Source organism: Corvus brachyrhynchos, unplaced genomic scaffold (assembly GCF_000691975.1).
Source record: "Corvus brachyrhynchos isolate BGI_N302 unplaced genomic scaffold, ASM69197v1 scaffold209, whole genome shotgun sequence".
NCBI classification, from domain to species: Eukaryota; Metazoa; Chordata; class Aves; order Passeriformes; family Corvidae; genus Corvus; species Corvus brachyrhynchos.
The window spans coordinates 2,710,832-2,718,948 of NW_008246056.1; the positions used below are offsets into that span (position 1 = coordinate 2,710,832).

At 43.6% G+C, this 8,117-nt stretch overlaps 1 protein-coding gene across 2 annotated transcripts in view; it reads right to left on the minus strand.

Moving 5' to 3' along the window:
* The window catches only part of STYK1 (serine/threonine/tyrosine kinase 1), an 18,427-nt gene extending 10,310 nt beyond the window's left edge, over nt 1-8,117 (minus strand). The window contains exons 1-3 of one of the 2 annotated variants that reach the window (XM_017745873.1): nt 8,064-8,117; nt 4,286-4,615; nt 2,467-2,631 (exon numbers count right to left, since the gene is read on the minus strand). The gene's annotated coding sequence lies outside the window, so the exon portion shown is untranslated. The remainder of the gene's footprint in view (nt 1-2,466; nt 2,632-4,285; nt 4,616-8,063) is intronic. The other variant, XM_008642460.2, reaches the window with a different exon arrangement.

The following is an 8,117-nucleotide window of genomic DNA, read 5'->3' on the forward strand; positions in this document are numbered from 1 at the left end:
TGCTCCAGCCCCTTCCCCAGCTCCGTTCCCTTCTCTGGACACGCTCCAGCCCCTCAATGCCTTTCTTGTCCGGAGGGGCCCAGAGCTGCCCCAGGATCTGAGGTGTGGCCCCAGCAGTGCCCAGCACAGGGGACAGTCACTGCCCCGGCCCTGCTGCCACCCCATGGCTGGCACAGCCCAGGTGCCATTGGCCTCTTGGCCCCCTGGGCACACCTGGGCTCATGTCCAGCCGCTGTCCCCAGCAGCCCCAGGGCCTTTCCCAGCTTTCCAGCCCCTCTGCCCCAGCCTGGAGCTGCAGGGGGTTGGTGTGACCCAAGGGCAGGACCCAGGACCTGGCCTTGTTGACCCTCAAATCACTGGCCTAGGCCCATGGATCCAGCCTGTCCAGATCCCTCTGCAGAGCCTTCTGACCTTCAACCTGAACCCAAAGCCTGATGTCCAAGCCAAATACACAACAAAGACCATGGTACCTAAAAATAGCAGAAGCAGCTGCTCTTAGACAATGGGAAGTACAAAGCAAAACCTTAGCAGAAGTTAAACAGCAGTCACCAGCATTTGCAAACTGCTCCCAGCAGACTCCTTGGTGCACTGCATGTGGCACAGCAGTGCCACAGCCCAGCAGCAGTGACAGGTTAATCAGCCCCCATACCTGCCCCACACCGACACTGCTCCTCTGCACACATTTGCCAACAGGATGAACACCTGGGGAAAGGTGGCATTTTGTTTCCACCCACGTTTGCTTGCCAAGCTGTTCTGCTGCCCTGGCAATTGAGACAAAGCACAGAGGGCAACAGAGGGACAGGAATAAGCAGCTAGAAGATGGCAGCTGTGAAGGCTGCTTAAACCAGTTCGGGAAGCCCAAATACTGAATGTGAATGTAGCTGAGCTGAATTAAGTGCTCACCAATACCAAAAGAAGGGATTATCTCTTCTCTCTGCTGTCTTCTCATTGCTTGTTTTGCTCTCAGTTGTGCAATTCATCACATGGTAAACTGATTCAAACCACTAACCCAGCAGGAAAAATTCACTGCTCTTTTGCCATGGTGATTTCCTGCCATTTTAGTGGTCAGTATTAGTCAGGGGTGAATGGCTAATTCATCTAAAGCTGCACTGTGAAACCACTCCCTGTGTCAGCACAGATCCACAGGCACTCTGTGCCAGCAGAAGCCTTACCATGATTTTTCCAGTCCTCTGTCATTCATTCTCACATGTATACTGTCCCCTTAGCAATAGCAGAAGCATTCACATGGCAGTGTGGTAAACTGAACCAGGAAGGTGATCTGCCCTAAAATAATTAATCCTCTCTCACATTTTATGGCCTTGAAGTTCCCATCAGGCTCAAATTATCCTATTTAAAGTGCCAGGACTAAGACTTAAGAAGCCTGAGTTACAAACATTGTGGTGAAGACTGAAAAGAAAAATATCAAGACTTATATGCCCATGGAATATATGGGAACAGACAGCTTGAATACTGCCCACACAGAAGCTGCCTGCTGTTTGCTCCTGCCATGTTCAGGAGAGTAAGTTGTCCATATTCACAGCAAATACACAGTTTTGCCACTGAAGATGTCTGACTTGCGGCTACCAGCAGTTCCCATCATCAGTGCAAACGTCTAAAGCCTTGTGTAATGATTAGCTAAAGGTCTAAAGAAACAGCTGATTAATTTTATATGACAAAAATATAGGCTAAGATTAATTTGGATCTTCATTAGACCCTTTAAAAAGTGCTATGAGCTGATATGGAATTAATGTAGTTATTTCTCCAGACATCCTGTCCCACATTAACTACACACCACTTTATTACAAAAATACTCTTACACTTGTTTTTCATGCACTAATTGTGAGGACCAGCTGTAACACAGCTACAGGCACATAAAGAGCAGCTGAGTAATTCAGTAACTTCAGTCCCACACTGCCTGACTGATAAAAGGCAAAATAAATCCTTAAACATGATGTCTTCTACTTAATTTCTTGCAGTGGCAGAACCTTGCTCTCCAGCTTTTCCAGTTACCATTTCACTGCTGCTTTTATTATTTCCCTCCTCTTTTATCTGACCTTTGAACACGGTCAACAGTCAAGGCTTTGGCAACTGCTCCGCACAAGCGTACTGTGCTGGCTGTGCAGTGGGAAGGGAGAGGAGCTACCAGGGAATTGCAGGAGCCAAAACAGCAGGAAACCACCAGGTGTGGCAGGTTGTGGACATTGAATGTGAGGGAAGAGGGAGAAGCAAAGCACCATTGTAAAGCAAACAGTGAAAAAGAGATTTTTTTTCCCCTGCCATGTCCACTGTTTACTAAAAGCAGCATTCAAACCAAATAAAAAACGAGACTGACAGGTTTCAGCCATGCATTTGTTAGACTACATATTCTGTCTCTTCTGCCTGCAGGAGACCTTAGTGACTATTTCCAGCAGCCTGGCAGACCACGACATCTTTGCAAGGTTTTCCTGGCCCCTGGAGTCATCTCACCTCTCACTGCAAGGCACATGTGGGTACCAAGCAGCATCTTCAACTGTGAGAATGGGAAATTCTGACCAGCCACACCAGAGTCACTTCTGTCCTTGTAAAGAAGGTCTCAGCTATAAAGACTTAGTAGTATAACTCACTTTTGAAACAGCTGGTAGCTGTAACACCCTGTAAGAAAACAAAGTGTTTCAAAAATCACATACAGAGACACAAGATTGGTCCAAAAATTTGAGTATCAAACCTATGCTAGCTGCTACAGAGGCATAATAAGGGAGTGAAAGAAAATTAGCCTGACCACTTTGGAAAAGCTAGACCATGGAGAAAACAGCAAATAATGAGGCCCATGCTGCTATTTGAGCAGGTGGTTACTTAGGGCAAACTTGGCTCCTTTTCAATATAGCAGAAAAAACAGGCAAAGTTAACAGTCACTACTGCACTGAGAAACGATTCAGGAGGACTCAGTGCTGCTGTGCTTTTATGCTAAAAATGTTAGTCCTAACTGGCACCATTTCATCTCAGTGGAGATATGCGGGTTCTTATGGTGCTAGGTTTTGCTTAAACTCAGATCATCTAAAAAAATTAATTTATTTGTGCTGCACGAGGAAATCTAAGTACAGAAGTGTGAAATAGTACAGAAGCTGAATGGAGATTAAGACAAAAATATTTCTTCTAATACAGACATGGCCTACTACAGTTTCTGGAAAATTAACATACATCTTGATCACTCCCACTGAGTTAAGGCCACCAAAAGTAATTCCTCACAGGTAATCTGCAGAATAAATCAAAATGATAAAAAACCCCTGAGGAATACATTAAGCTGAAGCCCTTAATGAGTGGGCTGTTAAAAGTCTAGAGGCCAAACTTTCAACAGCACACTCTCACCTATGGCTTCCTTTTAAGAAGTCAAAATCATACTCTACTTTTGAAAATGTCTCCCTGCTGACTGATCTCTGATTTAGCTGGTAGCTGCCTGGACTAAGCCTGTATCATACCCCAGCACAAATACAGAAATTCTGAAAAACTGTGACAGAACGTGAGAAGAATGAAGGACTTTTTTTTCCAAAGGACCATGCATACATATAGCTCTTATTGTGCAAAACCTACTGTGTGATAACAATATTGCATGACATCACATTGCTGCTTAATGGCTTAAGAAATCCAACAAAAATCTGCTTTCATAAATTCACAGCCACTTGAAGCTGTGTAAACAACTTTAGTTTCAGTCTCCCAAGTTCTGGATGTTTCTTGGTGGATTTAACACAGATTTTGTTTATAATTTAATCAGTAGCTCATGCACACACAGGTAAATACAGGAAAATCTAGATATCTGCACCACCTCAGGTTGGAGTTCACTGCCCTATAATCAAGCAACAGTGATGGGAGTAAAATGGTAATTAGTCTTGAATTCAGCCCTAGGCATGTATTACTTAACTAAAGACTGGACATATTTATACACAAATGCATAGCATCACCCTGTTTCAGTGAACTGAGACTAATTTTTACAAAACTTAATTACCTTGTTAACTTCTTCCTCTTTAAAAAATGCCTATGAGCTATTTCAATCAAATCAGCCAGCATGTACAGGACATCCCTCTTTTATTTTTTTCTCAAAACCCCAATACCATTATGATCACAGAAATTACTATAAGCAGCTTCACTACAAGCAGTAAGCACAGGCACATATGTACATGCACACATACACAGACACACAGACTTTACAGTACAGCTATCTTCTACTTCAGATCACATTTACGTTAATGAAAGTCTTTTAAAAAATAAATATTCATGGTTTGATCCTCCAGAAGTGCTTTCTCTCACTTACCTGAATGACACCACTTCCCTTGCCCTGCGGTTGTCTTCTCCTGCTGCGAGTTCCCAGTTTGTGAGGCCACTCCCAATAACGCTGATGATTACCTTGGAATGGCTGTAATTCTTATGACTAAGTTCCTCCTCACTGATTTTTCTACTCCAGTCCCGCCCAGCTTCAGTTCTTTGCTTCTCTAGGTCTTCTCAGCTGTCTCCCCAGGGATGTCCAACACACAGCTGACAGGAAGGCACACACTTGCAGAACGGGTCTGCCTGGCTTCCACACACCAGCTGCTCATGGGCTGACTACAGAGACAGGCACAGCAAGGAGCCCTCGGGCACACACCTGCAGTGGAATTTGAAAGGCAGACCAAAACAGACCAAGAAGGATAGGTTATGTAATAAACAGAATTCATACTCTTCTGGTTACAGGTTCATGTTGGAATAAATGGGCTCTTGGAACAGAAAATCTGTACAAAACCCCCAGGACTCCAGAGGCTGAAAAAGTCTTCCATTGGGAACACAGTGTGCAAATGAAGAAAGAGATACAAGACTAACAATTATCAAAACACACTACAGCAGAGAGCAGGAACACAGGGTTTTTTCACATTCTGCCTTGCCCCTTGGTGTCCCTCCTGCTCAGGCTGTCCATGCATTCTGCCAGCATTTTGGAAAATGGCTGGAGCCCTGTCATCAGCTTCCCCCTGCCCTTTCCTCACACCATCCTGAGCTCCCCAACCAGACTGGACAATATTCCTGAATTTTCCTGTGACCTTTTACTGGCCACGATGCCCTTGGGGTCTCCACTGTGCTCTGCTGGTATCCTCAGCAGCCAGAGGGTATAATCTTCATTGCATCTCAGCATTTTAGTTCTGGGGGCTTTCTTCCCAACTAACCCATGCATGCAAGTCCCAGCTGTTGGCCTGCCCTCCCCTATCACTGATAAATCTTGTGTTAAGAGTTTTCAATTCATGAGTCCTGGTTATATGAGTCTCCACAAGATTATTTGCTTACCTACTTCATAGGAGTTAGAGGCAGTTGCATTTCAAGAGTAAGCAACATTCTCATGTTGAGAGACAAACTTTATTTCACAGTCAGCAACTCGATGCACGTGGCTTTGGGAAGATGCAGCAGATGGTGTGATCTCTGCCAACTGTTTTAGCCAAACTCACCTACTCCTGTTAATATTTTGGTGCTGCATATAATCATGTTGTTGTGGGGAAAATTTTAGCTGTGGAACCATCAATAGTTTGGGTATCAAAAGACAATAGTTAATTTAAGAGAGACTTCTCCTTAGCATTATTCTTCTGGCTGGCATTTACTACCCATGTGTGCAAAATGGTGAAAACCAGGAGTGATTTCTTCATTGCTTTGATCTCTCTACAGAGACTGGCAAGAGTGGGCAAAATAGCATCAGTGAAATAGTCCTGTGATATGGATTTTTATCCCCTGAGAAACCAGGAGAGACATCTTCTAGACTAAATATTTTCTCAGATTAGAAAGATCACTTCAGGTGCAGAGTGTAGGTTTAGACTCTGGCTTCAGCTTCCCTCCCATTCTGGTACTAACCTGCATTGACTCTGCAGTATTTCCTCCAAGAAGGAGCAGGGGATGTGTCTTACACCTCATTCTCCACTAAACAGTAGGTAAAATGCAAATAACAGTTCCTCATTCAAATGAGTTACACTCCACAGGCACCTTCCTCAAGGGCACCTGGGAAAACCTATTCAGATTCCTGTTTAAAAATATGACAACTGAAAATCTTCCCCTTCTTTCAGTTTCTACACCTCCCTGCTGTGGAAGAGAGTGTGAAAGGCAAAGGGTTAAATTCAGGGTAAGCATATGCAAAAGCAGCAATGGCTGCTGCTTTTAATTTCCCCCACCAGTCCCTCAGTTGTGCTCCCAGTCTGACTGGTTGGATAAGGTACTTTAATGGTTCAGAGTTCAAGCTTCGGCCTATATAATCTTCCTCATTCATCAACAAGCCTTTCCCCCTGTTTAGTAAAGTGACAAAAGTCATTTATTGTCCTGTGAAAAACAGACTTTTCCTGCTTCGTCTTGTGTTGTATGTGCATCCACAAAGAAAACATTGCCTGTTTAACATCCTCTATCCTTCTCTGCTTTTTCCTTATGATTAAGCACACTGAAAGGCAGCAGACTGGCAGTCTTATTAACATAACCATCCCCTTTATCTCCAGGACAGCTACAGCACACCTACAAACCATCCTAACCACACACAGCTGCTGCACCATAACCTCAAGATGGGGTTCTGGGATTAAGCAGTGAAGTTCTTGACTTACTTTCACATTCTAATATAAGACTTAAAACTGTGGCTTATAGCTGATAGACTGTGAGTGATCTTTTGGTCAGCTTAAGCCCATAAGGGCAAAAACCCAGAAGATAAGGGGCTAATGTGTAAGTCACAAACAGCAACAGCCAGATGGCTGCAGAGCCGGCCAAGGATTGTGGCTAATACCAAGAATTGTTGGTAAGAACCCACTGTGAGAAAGAAGAAAATGTGGCTGGGAAAGGGGCCATGGGGAGGAAGGGCAGGACTTTTCTGTGACAAATATCCTTGATGTAGTTTCTGCAGATAAGCAGAACATGGCACACTAAAGGAATAATCTGAAAAAAACCTCTTACCATTATCCCAAGTCTCTGTTCTGCCTCATGACCTTTGCCTCTCAAGGTAGCAGGTTTTCTTAATCATGAAAAATTACAAGCCTATTTTTTTTTTTAATGGCAATTCTATTGTGATTTTTCAGTTCATTCCTGCAGCATTTGTTACTTAAAATTTCCAAAGGTAGCACTATAGCAAAAGAAACAAAGTAGAAAACTGAAATGACCGTGATTAGGCATCAATCTTCATCAGCCAGCTGAAGGTCCAGTAATTCGCTAGCACTTCCTCTATTCACAGATTTTACTCAACTGCTTTTGAACTCCTGCAAAACTTTAGCAACACAATGCTCTATGATAAATTATACAGCATTCATGCGACTTGGGTGAATAAATACTTTTGTTTATTTTGAAGACGGATTCTTATCTTCAAACCAGCTACTCAGTTGGCAGTGAAATGAGTGGTGGTTGCTAAGTGATGAGCAAGTTTGCTGTATAATGAGAATACTAATATACCAAGTAATTTAAAAACAGGACTAAGTTTGTGTTTGTGTGGATGAAAAAGGAGAACAAGAGACAGCCCAAACCATTCAAGGTTTGGATATTGATCTGGAATGAGACATGACTTGGAGCATGGACAATTCAGAAATGGGACTTAATCCTCACTCTGCTATAAACCAGATAATTCCTAGTATCAGCAGACTCTTGACAAACTTTTGAGTCTCGTTGCTTTTTCTCCAGAAGATTTCTAACCTGGTTTTGCCTAGTCCTGCAAACACCTTCTCCAGTATTTTTTTTTTTTCGTGGAAGCAAAGATCATAGAATCACAGAAGAATTTGAGAAGGGAATTTTAAAGACCATCCAGTTTCAACCCCCCTGCCGTGGGCAGAGACACTTTCCACTTGTCCATACAGCCTGACCCTGAACACTTCCAGGGATGGGCATCCACAACTTTCTCAAGGCAACCTGTTCCAATGTCTCACCATCCTCACTGCCAAGTATTTTTTTCTTTCTATCTAATATAAACCTACTCTCTTCAGCTGTGAACACGCTGCTCCCTGTGCTGTTATTGCCGACCTTGCTCTGACATCTCCCTCTATCCTGAAGGCGGGGCGAGACTCCCTGAGAAAAGCAGCAGAAACACCACCCAGCTTTCAAACTTAGGGGTTAACATGTACCTTCGGCGTTACTTTCAGGAAAGTTCCTGAAACCACCACGGCCCATCGGGAGCG